This window comes from Anomaloglossus baeobatrachus, chromosome 7 (assembly GCF_048569485.1).
Source record: "Anomaloglossus baeobatrachus isolate aAnoBae1 chromosome 7, aAnoBae1.hap1, whole genome shotgun sequence".
Taxonomy (NCBI): Eukaryota; Metazoa; Chordata; class Amphibia; order Anura; family Aromobatidae; genus Anomaloglossus; species Anomaloglossus baeobatrachus.
In genome coordinates, this window is record NC_134359.1 from 148,284,990 (window position 1) to 148,309,202 (window position 24,213).

The 24,213-nt window shown below is 47.8% G+C and overlaps 1 protein-coding gene across 10 annotated transcripts in view; it reads right to left on the reverse strand.

Moving 5' to 3' along the window:
- Positions 1–24,213, reverse strand: part of ORMDL1 (ORMDL sphingolipid biosynthesis regulator 1) — a 390,769-nt gene that overhangs the window by 213,648 nt on the left and 152,908 nt on the right. For 3 of the 10 annotated variants that reach the window (XR_012724845.1, XR_012724844.1, XR_012724846.1), the window contains exon 3: positions 18,529–19,052. The exons of the other annotated variants lie outside the window; for them this stretch is intronic. The gene's annotated coding sequence lies outside the window, so the exon portion shown is untranslated. Of the gene's footprint in view, positions 1–18,528; positions 19,053–24,213 lie in introns of those variants that run through there. 10 annotated transcript variants of the gene reach the window in all.

A 24,213-nucleotide genomic window follows, 5' to 3' on the forward strand; every position in this document is an offset into this window, starting at 1 on the left:
ATTTTCATGTGTAAAAGATAATTGGGTATGGATCTGTCCCAGCGAGCAAACCCAGAACTCCAAGGGTATGAGGAATTATTTGTGCCTGGGGAAGAGGAACGCACCCACCCACCCCCCACCCGTCCCAACAGTAACAGCAAATATAGAAAATATATCATTACAACATTATATCTCGACCAGAGAACCCTCCATTGAAATATTGGTATTCTCAATGAAGCAACCGAGAAAAAAAAAAAAAAAGAAAAGGGGGACATTGAAAAAGCACACCTATGAAGAGAGTCAAACTAGTATCACAACTGTCAGTGTTCTATAAACTGAAAAAAGTGTGCAATATTGTCACCAAAACATAAGTAAAAGGAGAAAAAAACCCAGTAATGTGTCAGTTTGAGTGTCCAGCAGAGGAAAAGTTATTAGGGTATCACATCTCAGCCTGAATATCCTTTAGTGGTTTCCAAATCATGAAATATCAGATAATAAAGATAAGAAATCTCAATCATGTGAAGAATCAAGTATCTGGAGTAGAGGCCCGAAAGGAACCACGTACTGCTGTCAAGGTGTCTTCCGGATCTGTGAAGAAAAGTATCTTTCCACGGATTTCTACTCTGAGACGTGCTGGGTATAATAGAGCAAAACGTTTATTCTTATCATGGAGAATTTTGCATACCAGAGCAAAGGCCCGGCGTTTTGCAGCCACTGTGGAGGAGAAATCCTGAAAGATAAGGAGAGAATGTACTTCGAATTTCACTTCCGGTTGAGCCCGAAACTTGCAGAAAAGCATCATTTTGTCTTGGTAATTCAGCATTTTGAAGATTACAGGGTGTGGGCCCGATGTGGGCTCAGAGGATGGGGGTTCAAGTCTGTGGGCTCTCTCCACTACCATTGCTTCTGGTATGTTAAGTGCTTTTGGGAGCCAGGTTGAGATGAACTGGAGCAAGTCCTTTACTGACTCAGGGACCCCAATGGAGGCGCAAGTTATTGCGGCAGCTTCTATTTTCAAGATCATCAAGTTTGTCTTGGCATTGTTCTAGCATCCGGTCTTTATCTTTAGCCTGAGCAATGTAAGCTTGAACTGAATCTTCCAGATCGGAGATTCGTTTTTCAGCCGCTGATATTTTGTTGGAGTGATCTGACATTTGAGTAGTAATGGACTCCAGAGAAGACTGGAAAGATAACAGTCTGGCATAAATTTTAGGCATAAGTTGGTTGGTGATGGTATCCGCAATGCTTTGTAGTGACTCCTTGGAAAGTGTGACCGTGGAGTCCGATGCGCCAGCAGTGCATTTCGCATTCTGGGCTCTAATTTTGTCAGCTTTGGCACTACCTGTATTGACAAATTTCTCCATTTGGATAGAAAGGGTGGATAAGATAGGTGATACAATCTTCAGAGGGCTGCGGAGTGGGTCCGGTTGAGAAGAATAGTAAATATTTTACATAGTTAAGTGAGTGAGGAAAACAGTTTAAGAGATAATTCAACAGGTGTATTCATTGAAGATAGACCACGATTGAACCTCAACCTAAGAAAATGTCTATATCACCTAATCCCAGTACGGGTCAAAGCCAGCCACCTCCAAAGGCAAAATAGATAAAATTGGGTACTCAGTACCACCCAGTGGCGGCTATCAAAAGGTGGTCAGCGGATTAATTCAATCAATATATTCTGATGTGTGTGTGTAATAGCCTTGCCTGAGGCTGAGACAGTTTAGCGCTGATCAAAGTGCACAAAATATCTACTAGATGGCAGACTTTTATTAAAGTAGAAGTGCATATGCTCATTACAGGCTATATAGCTTCTGGACCACTTGTATTGAGGAAGATTTTGTCTAATTAATCCTCTTTGATTTTGCTGCTTCTTATTATAAGCTGGGGTCAGGACTCTCTGTTACCACCACCTCTGAGTTCTTCTTATCGGTAATGCCTCCCGGTGACCGTTCTCAGGGGCCTTCTCCTCCTTCAGTCTCCCCTAACCTCCGATACAGGCCTCCGGACTGGCTCCACCAACCTGGCTCTAAATCTTCGGTGCCTACGTCACCTCTGCTGCCGATGGAAATGCAGCGTCGTTGGAGAGATTTCAGGCCTCCCCATGTGTCACGGCCCCCGCCGCCTCAGACTCCCAGCAAGGCTTGCCGGTGATCACCGCCTCCCGAGTCGCCCCTCCTGCCCTGTCGCTGGATGCGGGTAACGGCCCGAACACGGAGGAACCCCCGGACTTCCCCCCCGCCAGCGGTCAGTGGAGGAGAGAGACGCGGCGGGATCCCCAGAAAACCAGGCCGCAAGCTTTCCACATGGCTAGGCCTCACCTCCAATCCAGAACCGCCTAGCGACCAGGGCTGTCGCCTCCGCTCCCAACACCGTTGTCCTGTCTGTCTCCCCCGCGGGATAGTCTCCTCCTCAGCACAGTGCACGGCAGGATGACGGGAGAAGGCCCTCTCCGCAACCACAGGCCTCTGGTTCCCTGGCCGACAAGGCCTCGCCGCTCCTCTGGTCCTCGTGAGTCCCCAGGCACCGTAATAATCTGTCCAAAGGGTTCTTAGAGTAGTGTACTTCCTTTTTCTTCCTTCCTGGGCATTCATTGAGGCAGGATGGTGATCTGGTGTGAAGGATTGAGAGCAGCCACTGCAGAGCTCTAACACATGCAGCCTCCCTTCACGGCGGCCATCTTGGATCCTCCACAAGTTCATATTTGATGATACCAGCCCATACCAGTACCCCACCTCCACCTTGCTGGCATCTGAGTCAGAGTGGAGCTCTCTGCCCTTTACTGATCCAGCCTCTGGCCCATCCATCTGGCCCATAAGTCACTCTCATTTCATCAGTCCAGAAAACCTTTGAAAAATCAGTCTTAAGATATTTCTTGGCCCAGTCTTGACGTTTTATCATATGTTTCTTGTTCTAAGGTGGTCGTTTTTCAGCCTTCCTTACCTTGGCCATGTCCCTGAGTATGGCACACCTTGTGCTTTTTGATACTCCAGAAACTTTGCGCCTTTTTTGCCCAACACGCTTCTTGTGACCCTGTTGGCTATTTGCCATAAAATGCTTGATTGTTCTGTGATCACGCTTCAAATGTTTGGCAATTTCAGAACTGCTGCATCCCTCTGCAAGACACTTCACAATTTTGGACTTTTCAGAGCTCGTCAAATCTCTCTTCTGACCCATTTTGCCAAAGGAAAGGAAGTTGCCTAATAATTAAGCACACCTTATATAGGGTGTTAATGTCATTACACCACCCACATCACCTGATTTACTTAATTGGTAGTTGGCACTCAAGCCTATACAGCTTGGAGTAGGACAACATGTATAAAAAGTATCATGCAATCAAAATACTCATTTGCTTAATAATTCTGCACACAGTGTATATATACATAAAGTGCCTTGCGAAAGTATTCGGCTCCCTTGAATTTTTCAACCTTTTCCCACATTTCAGGCTTCAAACATAAAGACAAAAATTTTAATGTTATGGTGAAGAATCAACAACAAAGTGGGACACAATTGTGATGTTGAACGAAATTTATTGCTTATTTATACTTTCTTTAAAAAATAAATAACTGACACGTGGGGCATGCAATATTATTCGTTCCCTTTAAGTTAATACCTTGTAGCACCACTTTTCTCTACGATTACAGCTGCAAGTTACTTGGGGTCTATGAGTTTTGCACATCGAGAGACTGAAATTCTTGCTCATTCTTCCTTTGGAAATAGCTTGAGCTGAGTGGGGTTGGATGGAGAGAGTTTGGGAACAGCAGTTTTCAGCTCTTTCCACAGATTTTCGATTAGATTCAGGTCTGGACTTTGACTTGGCCATTCTAACACCTGGATACATTTATTTGTGAACCATTCCATTGTAGATTTTGCTTTATGTTTGGGATCATTGTCTTGTTGGAAGACAAATCTCCGTCTCAGGTCTTTTGCAGACTCCAACAGGTTTTCTTTAAGAATTTGGCTCCATCCATCTCCCATCAATTTTAACCATCTTCCCTGTCCCTGCTGAAGAAAAGCAAACCCAAACCATGATGCTGCCACCACCATGTTGGACAGTGGGGATGCTGTGTTATAGGTGATGAGCTGTGTTGCTCTGACCAGAGCACGTTCTTACACATGTTTGGTGTGTCTTCCAGGTGGCTTGTGGCAAACTTTAAATGAAAGTTTTTATGGATATCTTTGAGAAATGGCTTTCTCCTTGCCACTCTCCCATAAAGGCCAGATTTGTGCAGTGTACGACTGATTGTTGTCCTATGGAAAGACTCTCACCTCAGCTGTAGATCTCTGCAGTTCATCCAGAGTGATCATGGGCCTCTTGGCTGCATCTCTGATCAGTCTTCTCCTTGTTTGAGAAGAAAGCTTTGATGAATGACCAGGTCTTGGTAGATTTGCAGTGGTATGATACTCCTTCCATTTCAATATGATCGCTTGCACAGTGCTCCTTGGAATGTTTAAAGTTTTGGAAATCTTTTTGTAATCAAATCCGGCTTTAAACTTCTCAACAACAGTATCCCAGACCTGCCTGTTGTGTTCCTTGGTCTTTATGATGCTATCTGCGCTTTAAACAGAACACAGACTATCACAGAGCAAGTGCATTTATACGGAAACTTGATTACACACAGGTGGCTTATATTTATCATCATCAGTCATTTAGGACAACATTGGTTCATTCAGAGATCCTCAATGAACTTCTCGAATGAGTTTGCTGCACTGAAAAGCAAAGGGGACGAATATTGCACGCCCCACTTTTTTAGTTATTTCTTTTTAAAAAAAGTTTAAAATAAGCAATACATTTCGTTCAACTTCACAATTGTGTCCCACTTGTTGATTCTTCACCATAACATTAACATTTTATCTTAAGGTTTTAAGCCTGAAATGTGGGAAAAGGTTCAAAAATTCAAGGGGGCCGAATACCTTTGCAAGGCACTGTGTGTGCATAATATTTCTCTCTCTCTCTATATCTATATATTCTTCCTGCAGAGTGATAAATGTATTGTCGGGATTTAGTGTTGAAGAAGCACTGAAAAAGAAGGAGCGTGCCAGAGTGATCAGCACCACGCATGCGTCAGAGGTGAAAGCAGGTTCAGAATTAAAAATCGGCCAGCGTGGTGAAAAAAGTTCAGGACCGTGGGGAAAAAAAAAAAAAAAAAAGTCTACAGCTCATGGTTAGAGTGGTTCAATGCACATCCTATAAAAGGGGATAGAATGAGGTGTGAAGACTCACACCTCCTGTGTGCCCGAGTGAAACATTTACAGGATTGGATTACTCCAGCGCACCAGCTAAAAGGTACAATTAGCAGATGCGGGAAGAATGGGGGACAATTAAAAGAAACATAGTGAAACCATGATTTGGATAAAAAAAGGCGATGACCTGACAAAATGATACCTCAAGCATAAAGATAAATAACAATAAAAACTGGTGGAGATGACTTTCCAAAAATATATATTAAATTTGAATGAATAATAAGGACATTTTTAAAAATGTATATAAGGAAAAGAAGGATTTTTGTGTACTCGCCATAAAATCTTTCTCTGAGTCTTCATTGGGGGGACACAGAACCGTGGGTGTATGCTGCTGTCACTAGGAGGCTGACACTAAGTAGACAAAAAGATATTAGCTCCTCCCTAGCAGTGTACAGCCCAAGCTGGAGGAGGATCTCTCTGTTTAGTGTACAAGCAGTAGGAAAAGAAACTGAACAACCATACATAAGTCAAGGTAATAACCGATAACATGTAATCCGGCCATATGTCATCTGGGACAAAGCCCACAGTAACAAGTAGGCAAAATGTAGAAACCAAACAATCAGGGTAGGAGCTGTGTCACCCAATGAAGACTCAGAGAAAAAGATTTTACGGTGAGTACACAAAAATCCTTCTCTCTCGTTTCATTGGGGGACACAGAACAGTGGGACATCCAAAAGCAGTCCCTGGGTGGGAATCACTAGGGTTATAAGAATAGACAGCTCTCTTTGCGAGAGTGTCTAACACATGAAAAATCGCACCATCCTTCGGTTGTGCAGGCGGCCGGCGGCAGCCGAAGCCTGGGTATGTACCTGGTAAAACCTAGCAAAAGTATGTAGGCTAGACCACGTGGCGTCCCTGCAGACCTATGCGGTCGATGCCTGATCGCCCAAGACGCTCCCAGCGCGCGGGTGGAATATACCTTCACTCCCCGCGGAGGGGACCTGTTCCTGATCCTGTAGGCCTCTGATATAGTCGACCGGATCCATCTTGCAATCGTGGCCTTGGAAGCAAGCATTCCTCTTTTGGGTCCTAGAGGAATGACGAACAGCACGTCCGATTTGCGAAAAGGTTCTTCACACGTATGTTCTGAGGGTGAGAACCAGGTCCAGGAGTATGTAAAGACTTCTCCAGGCTGTGCGAGGGACCTGTGCAGAAGGAAGGGAGCACAATCTCTTCATTCAGATGAAAGGGTTAGACCCACCTTAGGCAAAAAGGAGGGATCCAGGCGTAACACCACCTTGTCGTGGTAGAAAACCAGAAATGGTGACCGATAGGAGAAAGCAGCAAGCTCTGACACTTTCCTGATAGAGGTGATGTCCACTAGAAAGGCCACCTTCCAGGAAAGGTGTAAAAGAGAGGCTTCTTTTAAGGACTCGAAGGGAGTCTCTTTGAGTGAACCCAACACCAGATTAAGATCCCATGGCTCAAGGGGATCCCGATATGGAGGCGCCAGGTGAGCGACCCCCTGAACGAAGGTCTTGAGAGGCGAGACCTTCCCTGCTGAGGAAGTCGTCCGCCCAATTTTCCATGCCAGGGATGTGCACTGCAGAGATCATGGATTGATGTGATTCGGCCCACTGATCCTCCTGACCTCCCTCATAGCCCTGACAATCCTTGTTCCTCCCTGGTAGTTGATGTAAGCTACCGCCGTAGCATTGTCTGACTGGATCCTGACAGGGGAGCCCCCCAGGAGGTGCTGGAACTGTTGCAGAGCTAATAGAATGGCCCTGATCTCCAGAATGTTGATTGGAAGCCAACTCACCTGGAGGGACCAACGTCCGTGGGCCGTGTGATGGTGAAAGATGGCACCCCAGCCCAAGGTGACTATCTGCCAGCGGGGCGGTAGAAACGACCTTCCTCGGGAGAAATTGTGTCTGGTCCACCACTGAAGGGACCGATGGGTTCCTGGAGACAGATGAGTCCTGTGATCCAGCGAAAAAGGTGACTAAACCCACTTCCGTAGTATGGTCAGCTGAAGGGGGCGAATATGGAACTGGGCGAATGGAACTACCTCCATAGACACTACCATTTGACAAAGGACTCATGCCAAATCGGATGGAGAAGGAACTCGAGTGACGAAGAACCTGTAGTCCCCCGTTGCAGAGAGAGAATCTTTTCTTGTGGTAGGAAGATTCATCTCTGGTTGGTATCAAAAACCATGCCTAAGAAGGTAAACCGAAGGGCCGGGGTCAGAGAGGAGTTCTGCCGATTGATTAGCCACCCCAGGAGAGAAAGTGTGCGGATGGTGATCCGAAGGCTTTCGAGACATTCGTCGAAAGAACCCTTGACAAGGTGGTCATCCAAGTAGGGAATGACCATGATCCCACTGGAGTGAAGGATAGACATGGCAGCCGCCATGACCTTCGTGAACACTCTGGGTGCTGAGGAGAGACCGAATGGAAGCGCAGTGAACTGAAAATGTTCCTCTGCTACTGAGAAGCGGAGAAATTGTTGGTGTGGCTGGCTATTGGCACATGAAGATATGCGTCCTGTGTGTCCAGGGATGCTAGGAATTCGCCGACCTCCATTTGAGGAAATAACACAACGTAGGGACAACATTTGAAACTACCAAACTCTGACGGACTTGTTGAGAAGTTTCAAGTCGAGAACGGAGTGAACCATGCCATCCTTCTTGGGGACCATGAAGAGATTTGAATAGAAACCCCTGAAGCGGTCGGAAGCCAGGACTGGGATTAAGACTCCTGACTGGAGAAGAGAGTCGATGGAGTGACAGAAGGTGCAGGCCCGCGCGGTTGCCTCGGGAAGGTGATATTGGAAGAAACGTCTCGGTGGTGGTGGTGGTGGGGGGTTAAGAAAATTCTATTTTGTAGCCTGATATTATAATTTTCCTGACCTAGGAGTCTGTGGTCAATGGACACCAGACCTGCTGGAACAGGGACAGTTGTCCCCCCACCTGTCCAGCACTTCTGTGCGAAGGCCAAAAGTCATTTGGACGAATAGCGCTGGGATCCTGAAGAAGCCTCTCGACTGCCGTGGTCTCAAGCGCCATGAGGGGTTGGTTTTAAATGACGGAGTCCTTCTGTGTCTTGGAGGGGACGGTTCCTTCTGGGCTGGACTGGAGAGTTGAAGTTACGAATGGACTGGAAGTGGGCAGGTTGATGCCTGCTGGAGGGCGCCTGGGTCTGAGTTGGGGAAGGGAGGGGCTTTTCCCACCCGTCGTCTCAGAAATCATGTGGTCCAGCTTGTCACCAAAGAGACGTCCGCCTAAGAAGGGGAGAGCGGTGAGAGACGTTTTAGAGGCCGCGTTCGGATTCCAGACTGAGCCAAAAAGAGCGGCGGCTGGCCATGGTGTTGCTAGCCGCGTGGGCTGCACAGTTTGATGAGGCCAGGGCGGCATTTATGAGGGACTCACCCACGAGTGCAATCTGTGCTGTTCATCAATGCTGTGATCCGTGGCATCTCAGAGAGACGCACCGTTAGGAAGAGACATGACTGTATGTGAAGACAGGCGGGACACTGGTGGGTCGACTATCGGTGAGTCTGCCCATTCCTTCCGGAGTTCCTCGGAGAAGGGAAAATGTAAGTATGTACTTACGGTTGTTGAAGTTCTTGTCTGACTGCTGTCTGTGTTTACGCAGTATCTCAGTAAATTCTGGATGACTGCTGAAGGACCTACGGGCGCATTTCATCCTCTCAAAGGAGATGTGCGTGAGCTGGGTGGAGACTGTCGCCCTGGATCTTGAGCGCTTGACTTACCGCCTTGACCAGGCTGTCCACCATGCACCATATGTCCGCCGTCTGATCCGGATCGAGCTGAAGCCTCTCGTCAGAGTCCTCACCTGAGACACGGATGGGGCCAGGGTAGAGCGGTGGTTGGGTCCCAGGGGTGAGAGGGACTGTTGGGATGAGCCTGGCCTGGCGGGCGCATTTCTCCACTCTTGTAGAGGTCCCTGGATCAGAGTGATTATCGCCATCTGCCCGCTCCCGGGAGTCATGGCTGAGCACAGGAAGAAGCTGCAATGCTTGCGCTGTGGTCTGTGATGACCTGGAGAGAGACTCTACAGACTGGGACAGCGAAGCCAAACATTCCGGGGGAGGTGGCGCGCTGGGACCGTGAGCGTTGTTGACCGCTGCAGTGTTGGGGGGCTCCTGGACGAGCTGCGGGTCTGGGGTACAGTCCGAGCATAGGGGTGAGGCCTGGCCCTGGGAGAATTTAGTTTTGCAGGAGGCGCATGTAAAATACATTATGATAGGGACCTGCTTTGGCTGGGAGGATTTTGAGTTAGGCATGGTTGTCCTGCTTCTCTTACTAGCGTTGCCAGGGAGGAGGCAGGAGGGGAGGTGAAAAGAGGGGACTCTAGGCAGAGGAAAGGGTTAAAGCAGCGCTTACCAGGTCCTGTGTTCTCCCCTCTAGGTGCTGTGAGGCTGAGCGCTGAGGTGCTGCAGCTGCATTGTCTTGTAGGTGTGCTGTGGAATATAATGCCTGGGGACCGAGATCGATCCTTAGAGAAGTGCCCTAGGAAGAAGGGCGCGGGCATGCGAGGGGGGAGGGTACCAGCTGCAGGGCGCGAATGCAGGTATCGCGAGAGAGTCCTGTGTTTCCTGCTACCCCTGTGAAAAGTGCGGCCGGGAGTGATGCAGGGGAGAGGGACGGGGGCTGAGCCCCTGCGAGAAGTGCGGCCGGGATGCAAGGAAGGAGGCAGGGAAGGGAGAAGCAGGGACTATCTCACATGCGCAGGGAGGGGCGTGGTGTGCTGAGTTGCCGGAGTAGGCGCAGACCGGGGCCTAAATTAGTCAGGGAAAGCCCTCCGCCAGCGGCGCGGTACAGACAAAACATGGAAGTCTTACCTGCCGGGACCCTGCCGCGTCGCTGCACTTCTGGATCGCCACACCTCCTGGGTCTGGTTAACTCTGGATGCCGCTGGGGAATAATCGGGGGGAAAGGGGGGGCCACGGAGCGGCCTGTGCATGCAGCCTGGTGCATTGCGTGCCCCTGTGTCCTGAGGGTACACGGGGAGGCCTGATAGAAGATCCACGGACCACGCTGCAGAGGGGGCGTTGGGGAGCCCTTGCTGCCTCAATCCTGTGCATCCCTGGGACGGCACCCTAGGTGATGGATCAGATGAGGGGGCCCATGTCGACTCGACCCTGTGCATCCCTGGGACGGTACCTGTAGGAGATGGAGCAGGGGAGGGGGCTGTCGAAGATGTGCCCGCTCAACACCCAGGGAATCCCTGGGGAAGCTGGGCATCCATGGGTAGACTAATACCTGAAAAAAAATAATAGTGAGCGCGATGAGCGCGCCGATGAAAAGATAAAAGTGGCTGAGGGGGCCGTGAGCCTACATCAGTCTCCTACGACACTAAGCAAAAAACTGACATAGATCCGCCTCTGGCTCGGGGTGTACACTGCTAGGCAGGAGCTAACATTTTTTTTCTACATAGGGTCAGCCTCCTAGTGACAGCAGCATACACCCACAGTTCTGTGTCCCCCAATGAAACGAGAGAGAAAATAAAAATATTTATAAACTTATTTTGAAGGATTTTAGAAATTTAAAAATATAACCTTAAAAGCATTTATTAACTTATTTAAAATGATTTGAACAACAGCAAGACTGCTACAAGTCAGCATACATTCACAAAACAAGCAGGTTCCTATAAGTGGTACACTAAAAACTCTTTGTGGTGTTTCCATCCAGCATAAAAGACATTTTCTCAGCCCATCTTCCAGCCCCGAGGATTTTTATATCAAGACCCATCTAACATGTCAATCGGATTTCGTAGTGTATTTAATCGAGTGAATATGGGAAGCAATATGTTGGCAGAACGATGCAGTTCCTGCATAATAGACTCAACTCGCACAGACAACATAAAAATTGGGTTCTTAATGAATGGTCTGTTCAAACACAGTACCCTGGTGAACAATAAAAAAAATTTCCCTGAAGGTTACCCCTATTGAGCTGATCCATCCACTCACCCCCAAACAGGGTGGAAGCACTCAGTAGGAAAGAAACCTAATGGATCTTCACAGGGCTTCCACTAGGAATTTCAGGGCCCCATACTGGCAAAAGTTCGGGGTCCCCTTGAGCTCCGCCCCAGCTCTGCCTCCACCCCAGCTCCGCCTCCACCCCGCAAATATTCCACAATCCCACCGCCACTCTTGGAATACTTCACTTCTGCACTACACCCTCACCAATCACACATTAACCCTTTACACTGAACACCGTGTCACACAGCCATCAGATTTTGTTTGGGCCAAAAGATTTTTTTAAGCCGGCCACCAGACTCTTTTGGCCGGGCCCTACTTTACTCTAACTTTTTTTTTCTTCTTTTTAAATCTAACTTCTCTGGTATATATTTATTTTTGGTATATCTATTTTTTTTCTTTAAGGGAATGGGTCACATACAGTTTTTAAACTACCGTATTTTTCGCTTTATAAGACGCACTGGATTATAAGACACACCCCAAACTTAGACATAAAAAAAGGTAAAAAAAAAAAGAAAAATGGGGTCAGTCTTATAATCCGGTGTTCTCTTACCGGAGGGGGGCAGCAGTGGTGGTGAAGCGGGGTCACAGGAGGCAGAGGTTGTGCTGGCAGGCACGGCGGGTCAGTGGCAGCGGAGTCCGTGGTGGCAGGTGGCAGGAGCCGGGGGACCCGTGGTGGCAGGAGCTGAGGGGCCCGTGGTGGTGGTGGCGGCAGCAGCAGCGTCGGCGATTGAGTCATGCAGCAGGCCGGTGCAGTGAGTGTCCCAGTGTCCGCGGTGTCGGTTCAAATAATGGCGCCTGCGCAGATGGAGCTCTCATCCAAGGGCTCCATCTGCGCACGCGTTGACTCCCGGGGGAGCGCGTGCGCAGATGGAGCTCTCATTCAAGAGCTCCATCTGCGCACGCGCCCGCTGCCATCATTTGAAACTGGGACCGCGGCCAAAGTGGGTAACCTGCTGCACAGCCGCCCGCCCCGCATGCACAGAGTGGCAGCCAGCAGGCTGCCTGCCCACTCTGCATGTAAGTGGCCGGGTACCTGTGCTTGCGTGCGGGCGGCAGCCATCTGCCGCCCGCACAGGCACCCGGCCGCCGGCCGCACACAGCACCCGGCCGCAGCCCGCACACAGCACCCGGCCGCAGCCCGCACACGGCACCCGACTGCCGCCAGCACACGGCACCCGACTGCCGCCCGTACGCAGCCACGGGTACCTGGCTGCCACCGCACGCAAACACAGGTACCCGGCCACTTGCACGCAGCCACAGGAACCCGGCCACCCGATCACCGCACAGACCGGACCTCCAGGTACCGCTATATTCGCTTTACAAGACTCGCCCCCCCATTTTCCTCTCAAATTTTTGGGAGGAAAAGTGTGTCTTATAAAGCGAAAAATACGGTAATTGAAACCAAATTGTGATAATGCTGACTTGTGCATTTAGACCTAACAACCCCTTCAAAGGGAATCTGTCACAAGGTTTTTAACACCTAATCTGAGCGCAGCATAACATAGGGGAAGAGATCCTGATTCCAGCGATTGTCACTTATTGGGCTGCTTAGTATAGTTTTGATTACATCACTGATTAATCAGGAGAAGATTATCATTACAGGCCTACTTGTCATGCTGCAGGTAGTCCAGCATATTCATGAGCTCTGTATAACTGCTAGATCTGCAGCAGAGAAAACATGGATTTTATCACAATGAAAGCAAACAGCCCAGTAAGTGACACACCGCTGGAATCAGGATATCTGTTTCTACTTTATGCTGCTCTCAGATGGGGGAGCAAAAACCTGCTGACAGATTCCCTTTAAGGCTCTTTCAGCAGATAGATAGAATCATAGATAGATAGATAGATGGATATGTGGCGCCCCTGTGGCTTCAGTCACCACATGGTACTGCACCTCACTTAAGGTGCAGTACTCATCCTGGATCCAGAGGAGGTCGGTACCAGTTCCACAACACAAACTCATATAGACAACCAGGTTGCCCTCCCCATTGGGGACCAGGCTAGGGTCGGGTCTTAAGCTAGTCACCAAACATGGGGGGCGGCCACCCACTAGTGACGGAACCGGGGGAGGAGCAGCCACCAGGGGGATTTAGGAGCTTACAAAACAGAGTGTTCTCCAGCAGGAGAGAACAGGAGTGGGACCGGTGCGGTCCAGGGTGTAGAGCCTTAGGGTGGAACAGACTTCACCTTGTATCACCACAATCTGCAGGACAGGGGGATTGCATGTCCCTCTGACCACCACGAGATCCTGGAGCACAGTGCCAGATAGGGTCCGGAGACATGATTACAGTCAAGCCCCACAGCGGCCCAGCGTCACCTACACACAGGACAGGAGCTAACACTACACGAACCGGGATCCCCAAGCAGCATCAGGCCACGGGGCTCCATCTGTAAAGGCACAAGGAAGGAAGGGCCCATCAACCACCGTACCTGTTCTAACCTCCAATGGATCCGGGATCAGCTGGGGCCCATCATGGCTGGAACCACAGCAACTGATTCAGCCTTTTGGATTGCCGTCGCCTCGCGCTTCGGCACCAACGGCCACTATTCTCCTCATCATCCTCCCCGGGGCCCCGCTCCACCTGTGGGGAGCAGAAACATCCTTGCTGCAACACCATCCGCCCCGGAGGACAGCGACAGCAGCGGCGGCTAATCCCTGGCCACGTACCACAGGTGACGTCACAAGACTATCATCCTCATCATTCCCCACCATCATCCAAATCCCCTTTTATTGTACACCTAGGGGCCACGAAGCCGGGCACGGCCACCTGTGACATCCCTGACCCAACATCACCGGCCCAGCGACGATTAATATTTAACCCCTGCCCCGTGGGTGCTACATATAGATGAGAGACGGAGGGACGGATAAACAGAGGGACGGACAGACGTGGTGGGGGGATCTCACAGCAGGTGGGGGGGTCTCACAGCAGGGGGGGGTCGTCACAGCAGGTGGTGGTCACAGCAGGTGGTGGGGGGGGGTCACAGCAAGTGGGGGTGGGGTCACAGAAGGTGGGGAGATCACAGTAGATAGAGGAAGGTGAGAGGTGGTAGAGGGCCAGCAGATGAGGGAGGGGGGCAGCGGCTGATGGGGGAGAGCGGTGGCAGATGGAGGTGACGCAGAAGATGGGTTCAGTGCTGCTGGATCAAGGGTAGTGACTGCTGCAGCCGGCAGCTGATGGGTGGGGGCTGGGGCAATGGCGGCGGCTGAAAGGAGACAGTGTCTTTAAACTTACCTATCGCTCCCCTCACCTTCCACGGACGCTGGAGTGAAGCTGAGGGGAGTGGTCAACGGCCCCAGATCCACAGTGATTGGACAGATCGGTCACAAGGCCGATCTCTCCAATCAGAGCTGGGGGTGGGTGAAACTGAGGTCACTCAGCTCCAGCCAATGATCGGTGCTACAGCTGCACTGATCAGGGCTGGATTTTAATGTTTCAACCATTTTCAATGGTTGGAACATTACAGTGGCTATGATTGGCTGACGAACGCCGCTCAGCCAATCACAGCCTCCTTAGGTCCGGGGAGGAGACAAAACCCCTCCTGAGGTCAGGCAGAGGGCCCCTCCTCCCCGAATCTAAGATATTTGCAGCGATCGCAGCCACGATCTCGCCATGACGTACTGGGTACGTCATGGGTCTTTAAGTACCAGGGAGCTATGACGTACCCAGTATGTTTTCAGGCTCTAGGGGCCCGCTCCCGCTTGGGGCCCCTGTGCGACTGCAGGTGCTGTCAGTGCAACGTCCCCACCCCCTGCCCATGGGGCCCGGTGAGCAGAGAAATGAAAGGGGAGGGGCCCGGGCTGTCAGTGTGTCCAGGCCCCGCCTCCTGCTCACTGCACGACCAGCACGCCCTGCGAAGTGTACTGTCAACGCCCCCTGCGCTGGGGCCCGGGGAGCAGAGGAATGAAAGGGGAGGGGCCCGTCAGCGTGTCCAGGCCCCCCCTTCTGCCTGCTGCTCACCGGGCCTGCTACAGGAGTTCCACTAGTAATGCCCTGATGGCGGCCCTGGATCTTCAAGTTGAATACCTTGAAACCAATTTGTTTGAATGAGGTGACAGACCTATTCTACTAAATTTCCTGCTGTTGTTCAAATCATTTTAATTAAGTTCATAAATACTTTTAATTTTATATTTTTAAATTTATATAATCCTTCAAAACAAGGTCATAAATATTTTAGTTTTAGATTTCCTTATATAAATTTTTAAAAATGTGCTTATTATTCATTCAGTTTTAATATATATTTTTGATCCGTCGTTTCTACCAGGTTTTTATAATTATCTCTCTTTATGCTTGAGGTATAATGTTATGTCAGGTTATCGCCTTTTTTATCCAAATCATGGTTTCAATAATGTTTCTTTTAATTGTCCCCAATTCCTCCTGCATCCGCTAATTGTACCTTTTAGCTGCTGCGCTGGAGTAATCCAATCCTGTAAGTGTTTCACTCGGACACACAGGAGGTGCGAGTCTTCACACATCATTCTATCCACTTTATAGGACGTGCCTTGAACCACTCGGACCTCTGGGCATGCACTGTAGATTCCCCCCCCCCCCCCCCCCAGTCCTGAACTTTTTTTCACCCCACAGGCCGGTTCAATTCCGAACTTGCTTTCACCTCTGACGCATGTGTGGTGCTGATCACTCTGGCACTTGCTTCTTTTATAACGCTCCTTCAACACTAAGGCTAGGTTCACACACTGCGTTTTTTTGACGCTGCGTTTGTGCGTTTTTTGTGGCAAAAACTGCACAAAAACGCACCTGCGGCAAAAAAACGCGGCAAAAAACGCACGCGTTTTGCCGCGATTTGGTGCGTTTTTTTGCTGCGTTTTTGCTCACTGCGTCTTTATGCGTTTTTTATCAGTGAACAAAAAAAAAAGGTCTGATGTCATTTCCTTCTTCAATGTGTTCATTATCCACTAGTGTATGCAGAAGAGCAGACAGCTGCAGAACTACAAGGCTCAGCATCCTCCATCCAATAGTGTATGCAGGAGAGCAGACAGCAGCTGCAGAACTACAAGGCTCAGCATGCTCCATCCAGGACTGTATGCTTGAGGGAGAGTCAGGGGGAGCAGACCTACAAGGCTCAGCATCCTCCATCCAATAGTGTATGCAGGAGAGCAGACAGCAGCTGTCTAACTACAAGGCTCCGCATCCTTCCAGGACTGTATGCAGGATTTCTTTGCCCCCCCAAACAAAAAAAATGACGTGGGCTTCGCCATATTTTTGTATGCTAGCCGGGTACAGCAGGCAGGTACGGGCTGCCCCCAACCCCCAGCTGCCTAGTTGTACCCGGCTGGGAACCAAAAATATAGGGAAGCCCTTTTTTTTTTTTTTAAATTATTTCATGAATTTCATGAAATAATTTAAAAAAAAAAATGACGTGAGCTTCGCCCAATTTTTGAGTCCAGCCGGGTACAACTAGGCAGCTGGGGATTGGAATCCACAGTGCAGGGTGCCCATGCTTTCTGGGCACCCCCGCTGTGAATTGCAGTCCCGCAGCCACCCCAGAAAATGGCGCTTTCATAGAAGCGCCATCTTCTGGTGCGTATCCAACTCTTCCAGCTGCCCTGATGCCGGGTGGCTCGCTGGGTAATAATGGGGTTAGGGCTAGCTGTATAGCTGGCCCTAAGCCCGAAATTCATGGTGTCACGCCAATATTAGACATGGCCACCATGAATTTCTAGTAAAGATAAAAAAAAAAACACAACACACAGAAAAATATTTTTATTAGAAATAAAACACAACACAATTAGTGACTCCATCTTTATTGAAATAAAGAACCCCCCTCCACAGTAATCCTGGGTCAGGGTCCCGCGCCGTCCAATCCGGATCCAATATCATCTGATCGGTTTGCTGGAAGGCAAAGCGATCAGATGATGTGTCAGGATCAAGTGCCTGAATCCCATCACACATCAGCTGATTGTATAAAAGCCGTTTATACAATCAGATGATGCATCGGTGCAAAAAAAAAAAATAAAAAATAATACTCATGTGCTGATTACCAGCAGCTCCTGGAGCGATGGGGCGGGAGTCTGATCCTGTCCGATCGCTGCAGCAGCTGCCGGTAATCAGGGATGAAGTCTCCTGACGCATCCGCTGATACCGGCCAGGCGCCCGCGTCACCGCGATACTTACGATCACCTGATGCGTCAGGTGACTGCATCAGGTGATCCATCGCCAGGTCCTGCATCCATCGGAGGTTTCCCGGCCGTCTGCACATAGCCGGAGCGGGGGTGGCGATACCGTGAGAGGAGATGGGAGCGGGCATGGCACCGGGAGTCTGCAGACAGGTGAGTATAACTTTTTTTTTTTTTCTACTGTTAACTTTTGTTTTCGCAGCCGCTTCCACCTCCCGCCCGAACATGGCGCCGCACGGCAGCATACATGCACAGGACGGGAGGTGGAAGCGGCGGTGACGGTACCGGGATGATTCACGCTTCTGTATATACTGACAGAAGGAATCCTCTTCCTGTACACGTCACTTTACTACCCACCTCCTGCGTTTATAGCTGCGTTTTTGGTCTTAGAAACGCACCAAAACGCAGCTATTTGCGTTTCTCATTGCGTCTTTCAACATCCCATTGAACTCAATGGATGAAAAGCGCAGTGAAAAACGCGGGAATAATTGACATGCTGCGTTTTTGTGGCACCACAAAAACGCAGCTGAAAAAAACGCTGTGTGCAGACAGCAAAAATGAAAACTCATAGACTTTGCTGGGGAAGCAAGGTCATGCAGTTTTCTGAGCAAAACTGCACCCGAAAACTGCGCAAAAACGCCGCGAAAAACGCACTGTGTGAACTTACCCTAAGTCCCGACAATACAGTTATCACTTTTTGTCTCTGCTGGATGAATCTGTCCCCTCAAAATATTATATATATTTTTTTTCTCTCTCTCAAATCATATATATTTAAATTTGATATCTTTTCAATAATTTCACAATAATTTGTTATATATATATTCACTGCATTATTCTCCATTCACATTGTTACTCACAATTATAAGGGCTTGTGCGCACGTTGCGTCATGTCCCTGCAGAAATTTCTGCAGGGATTTGACAGCTCATGTGTGCGTCAAATCGCTGCAGAAACACTGCATAATGAATGCAGTGTTTCTGCAGAAAAAAAAAAAGCCGCAAGGAATAAGTGACATGTTGCTTTTTTAGAACGCAGCGATTTGTAACAATTTTGGCATCTCAAATGCAACGTGCACATGGATTATGCACAATCTTCATAGATTGTGTTGGGGTGCAATACGCAGCGTAAATTAATGAAATTCAGCAATGTGCGCATGAGCCTTAAAACAATATTCATCTTTCTCTCCTAGATCACTATACAATTTGAATAATTTATTACAGACACCTCCTTCACTGAACATGATTTTAATTGTTTTATCCTCAATAGAAAATTTTTTATGCATCACGACAATTGTCATACGTTCACTTTTTCAATTTTGATTCCATAGTTCTAGTAGATCCCCCTTTTTTTCTAAATAAAATTTTACAGAGGCCAGCTGGAGCAATGGGCATATCGTTCACCAGACACATATCTATGAATAATTATGTCTGCTTTGCAGTTCAAAACATACTGATGTTTTCAGCGTAAACATTTTCTTTTCATTTTTCACAAATCGTTTTTAATCAGGATATTTTATAACAATTTAAATTCATTGCTCTCATCCGAAAGTTCATTGTATTTTGAAGTTCTGTGTGATCCTGTATATTGTTTTTATTTAACTAATGGATCCCACCAAGATTTGAAAAATTGGCGGTCCTGTGACGTCACTGGAGTATGTATATAATCAGACCCATCTTGGGGGAGAGCATCCCATTTATGTTTTCTTGCTTGTGGTCCTGCTGAAGGGAGCTGTGACTCCTGAAACGCGTTGACCTGTGTATGAAAGAAACAAGATCATAAATTTACAATATCTTCGCACTGTGGTGACAGCGCGGCTGAACTCCCGTTTTCTCCTATCACGACCTATCCATTGACACTTTGAGTGACAGCCAGCTCTGCCCTGATGTAGTACAAATCCAGCGCTTAGTCAAAGTGCTGAGGTGTGCAATAACCCTATTATCTGCAGGGTAATACTGTTGTGCTTCCAAACCTTGGATGTACCCTGTAAATTCTGGCGATCATGCAGCAGCACTATTCCTGAAGCTTTAGACAGTGCAGCTCTGGCAGTTGCACTTTATTGCAATGATGATGCATTGCAATACTTTCTACCTGTGATTAGAGCAGTAAAAGGCAATGTCCCATATGAGGACAAAATCATTTTGTGTGTAAAAATAACCCCAGCCCACGAAAATAAAGACCACAAAAAATTTCAATAAATATGAATATCTATGTAAAACAAAGAAAAAAAAAAAAGACACATTTGGTATCCCCGCGTCTGTAACAGCCCAATCTAGAAGACTACTTAACCCCTGCAGTGAACATGGGGAAAAATTAAATAAGAAAAAGTAGCAAAAACTATCTTTTCATTGAACAGATGACAAAAATGGGAATAAAAAGCTATCAAAGTTATATATAAATAAAAATGGCAGGGATTAAAACGTCATCTTGTCTGAAGAAAAGAAAAAAAAAAAACCCCAAAAAACCAAGTACTGCCATAGAGCTCCATAAGCAGAAAAATATAAAAAAAAACTACAGCTCTCAAAATACAGCAATGCAAAAACTGTTCTTTTTTTGCTATAAAAAAATAGTTTTTATGGTGTAAAAGCAGCAAAAAACCCCATATATATTTATATTATATATATATATATATAGATATATACACACATACACACACACATACATACATGATAGTGGTATCGCTGTAATTGTACTGCCCCGAAGACTAAAGCTGTCTTATTACCATTATGACACGGTGAACAGCGTAAAAACAAAAACAAAAGGATTCCTGAATTGCTGTTTTTCTTGACTCTGCCTCACTAAAAGCAGAATAGAAGTAAATAAGAAAACATGTGGCCCAAAATGGTACCAATTAAAACTCCAACTCACCCTGCAAAAAACAAGCCCTCACACAACCCTGTCAACAGAAAAATAAACCTATAGCCTTCAAAATTCAGTGATTAAAAAAAAAAAACACTTTTTTTGCAAAATTAAATTTTTTTGCAAAATTAAATTTTTTTGCGATAGTAGGCAAACCTAAAAAAAAAAAAAAAAAATATTTAAACCGGTTATTGTAATTTTAGTGACTGGGGGAATAAAGTCACAATCATTTATTCATTTATAAACACATGGTGTACGGCGTAAAATTAAAGCCAATTCTTCAACTGCTGTTGATTTGTTCATTCTGCTTTGCAAAGATCGCAGTACAGCGCAGATCATATTTATTTTACACTCTATGCCGAGCGCTTACACCGGGGATTACGTACAAGTCTATGAAAAATGCACAAAGAAGAAAAAAGTTGGTGTGCAAATAATTTGGGATCACTGAAAAATTCAAATCAAACAAGGAATACATTTATTAATATTAAATAGAGGCAGGAAAAAACAAAGCAAAACAAAACAAACACCAGAGCACCCTTTAAGAACACACTCCATAACGTGTACACCATATCCGGGGTTGCATGTAATGAAGCATAAACCCCTTCTTGCCATCCTCCAAAGAGACAAATATGTGCTGTTGCTGTATATGGGCAGTCTACAGAATCCAGGCCATAAGTAAAGACAGAAATACTGTAAAAAGCACAGGGGTAAGGATAGAACGAAAAGGCAATACAATAAACCAGTACTGATAAGATAACATGTAAAAGCACAGCGATACATACCAACCCTGTATATAAAACAGTGTAGTCACAGCCTAAAGGTGGTGTCACACACAGCGACAACGACAACGCTGTCGCTGCTATGTCACCATTTTCTGTGACGTTGCAGCGATGTCCCGTCGCTGTCGCTGTGTGTGACATCCAGCAACGAGCTGGCCCCTGCTGTGAGGTCGCCGCTCGTTGCTGAATGTCCAGCTTCATTTTTTGGTCGTCGCTCTCCCGCTGTGACGCACACATCGCTGTGTGTGACAGCGAGAGAGCGACGAAATGAAGCGAGCAGGAAGCAGGAGCCGGCGTCTAGCAGCTGCGGTAAGCTGTAACCAAGGTAAACATCGGGTAACCAAGTTGGTTACCCGATATTTACCTTCGTTACCAGCCTCCGCTGCTCTCACGCTGCCAGCGCCGGCTCCTGCTCTCTGCACATGTAGCTGCAGTACACATCGGGTTAATTAACCCGATATGTACTGTAGCTAGGAGAGCAAGGAGCCAGCGCTAAGCAGTGTGCGCGGCTCCCTGCTCTCTGCACTGTGACATGTAGCTGCAGTACACATCAGGTTAATTAACCCGATGTGTACTGTAGCTAGGAGAGCAGGGAGCCAGCGCTCAGTGTGCACGGCTCCCTGCTCTCTGCACATGTTGCAGCACAGCGACGCGTGTCGTTATGATCGCTGCTTCGGCTGCTGTGTTTGACAGCTAAGCAGCGATCATAACAGCGACTTACAAGGTCGCTGCTACGTCACAGAAAATGGTGACGTAACAGCGACGTCGTTGTCGCTGTCGTTTAGTGTGACCCCAGCTTAAGACAAAGCCCGAAAAAAATATGACAAAGCTGTCATGCAAGAGGTAGGAAGAGAGAGAAATCCCCTCTTGTTAGTCTATGAAAAATGTAGTTCAGACAAAATTCCAATGAGAAAATTCACTATAATTAGGCAGAGGGAGTCAATTTGAATGACTGTCTGGCCTGAGGTGCGGTGGTGTCTATCTTTTTACGTGTCTTTAGGTGTGCACAAAAGTGAGCTCAACAGTTTTGTTCACCTTTGACATCTCTGAACAGAGGCCGAACAAAGTCTGGAGTTAAGCTGGTGTCACACACAGCGACAACGACGTCGCTGCTACGTCACCATTTTCTGTGACGTTGCAGCGACGTCCCGTCGCTGTCGCTGTGTGTGACATCCAGCAACGACCTGGCCCCTGCTGTGAGGTCGCCGGTCGTTGCTGAATGTCCAGCTTCATTTTTTGGTCGTCACTCTCCCGCTGTGACACACACATCGCTGTGTGTGACAGCGAGAGAGCGACGAAATGAAGCGAGCAGGAGCCGGCACTGGCAGCTGCGGTAAGCGGTAACCAGCGTAAACATCGGGTAACCAAGGGAAGACCTTTCCCTGGTTACCCGATGTTTACGCTGGCTACCAGCCTCCAGTCTTGCTGCCAGTGCCGGCTCCTGCACTGTGACATGTGGCTGCAGTATGCATCGGGTAATTAACCCGATGTATACTGTAGCAAGGAGAGCAAGGAGCCAGCGCTAAGCAGTGCGCGCGGCTCCCTGCTCTCTGAACTGTGACATGTAGCTGCAGCACACATCGGGTTAATTAACCCGATGTGTGCTGCAGGAGAGCAAGGAGCCAGCGCTAAGCGCGGCTCCCTGCTCTCTGAACATGTAGCACAGCGACCTTATGATCGCTGCTTCTGCTGTGTTTGACAGCTAAGCAGCGATCATAACAGCGACTTACAAGGTCGCTGTTACGTCACCGAAAATGGTGACGTAACAGCGACGTCGTTGTCGCTGTCGTTTAGTGTGAACCCAGCTTAACTCTGCTGCCTCATTATATTGAATGGATCTTACGGGTGTTTTCACCTGGATCACGTATGTCAAAGATGTATATGGAAACCTTGATGTAAGTGTTCAGCACAGAGAACATAATAAATCTGAATAGATCCCAAATATTCAGTACTCCAAATTGCCACCAAATAGCATTCAACTCAACTCACTAGAACACAATTCCCCACTCAGGTCCATCATCAGTTAACAGAAATATAGGAGGCTTCCATGTTATTGGTAGCACAAAGGCTCTGGAAAACAATATGGCTACTCTCAAAAAACAAAATATTTGATCCCAAATCCAAATGCCCCCTTCCTTCTGTTGTAGTGAGGAAGCCTGCTTAATTTACGGGATGCAGGTTTCAAGAAACATGAGCTGGGCACAATGTATAGGCACTACAATATACTGGGCACAAAGGTTTATTTGCAATCTTTAATTCTACATTCACTGCATTTGACACCAAGGGTGTTTTCCAGAGGCTAAATTGTCACTACACCCGTAAATGAATTACCAGAGGAGTAGAATTTCCAAGATTTGGTCACTTGATGGGTTTTCTTTTGTTCTGACACTAAAGGGCTCTGCCAATGGAGTCCAAAAACTAGCGTAGAAAAAAGTTTGTGCTTCAAAACTCAAATGGCGCTCTTTCCCTCCCGAGCCTTGAGATGCGGCCAGACAGTACTTTTTTTTTTTAAATCAGATACATTTTTATTTTTCACCAAGTATACAAAACATGTGTTATATTTTCAGCAATAATGAGCAGAACTACAAACTTTCCCTCCCAAACATCCCCTCCCCCTCAGCGTACATATTACCCATATCAATATCAAAGATCTTACATTTTAACCCTTCAATAGCATGTATTGGAATATATAGAACTAACTATCTGTCACGTCCATCTCGGAGTCCGCTCCTGCGACTTCTGCTCCGATCGCCAGACGACGCCATGTTCCCACCATTGATAGTGCTGGTGATGGGAGAGGAGTCGATGCCCGTGGCTCTGCGGAGCACAGGCTCCGCTCATTCACTAGGCTGGGTTTCCCTGGAACCTGCAGTACCACTGGCTGACTGTAGGTGGCGTGTGTCTCCCGGCTGAAGTGGCCAACATTCACCTGCAGCCTATGGGAAGACACCACACCCTTCTTATTCCCTCTCCTGTCACATGATCACTGCCAGTGATAGTTCTGTTCTCCTGGCTCATGTGCTGTTTGTATTGTGATGCCTGTGCGCTGACCTTGCTTGTGTTTGACTACCCTCCTGCCTGTCGTTTTTGTACCTTGCTGCCAGTTCCGGATTTGACCCCTGCTTTGTCTCCTTACTACGCCCTTGCCTGCAGATTGTGTAATTCCAAATCCCTGTACAGGGGTTAAAGGGTTGCAGAGTTCTTGGGGTCCTGATTTGTGAGCGGCTTTTCACTAGATTCCCCTTACAGCCAGTCTGAGTCTGTGGCTCTTATCAGGC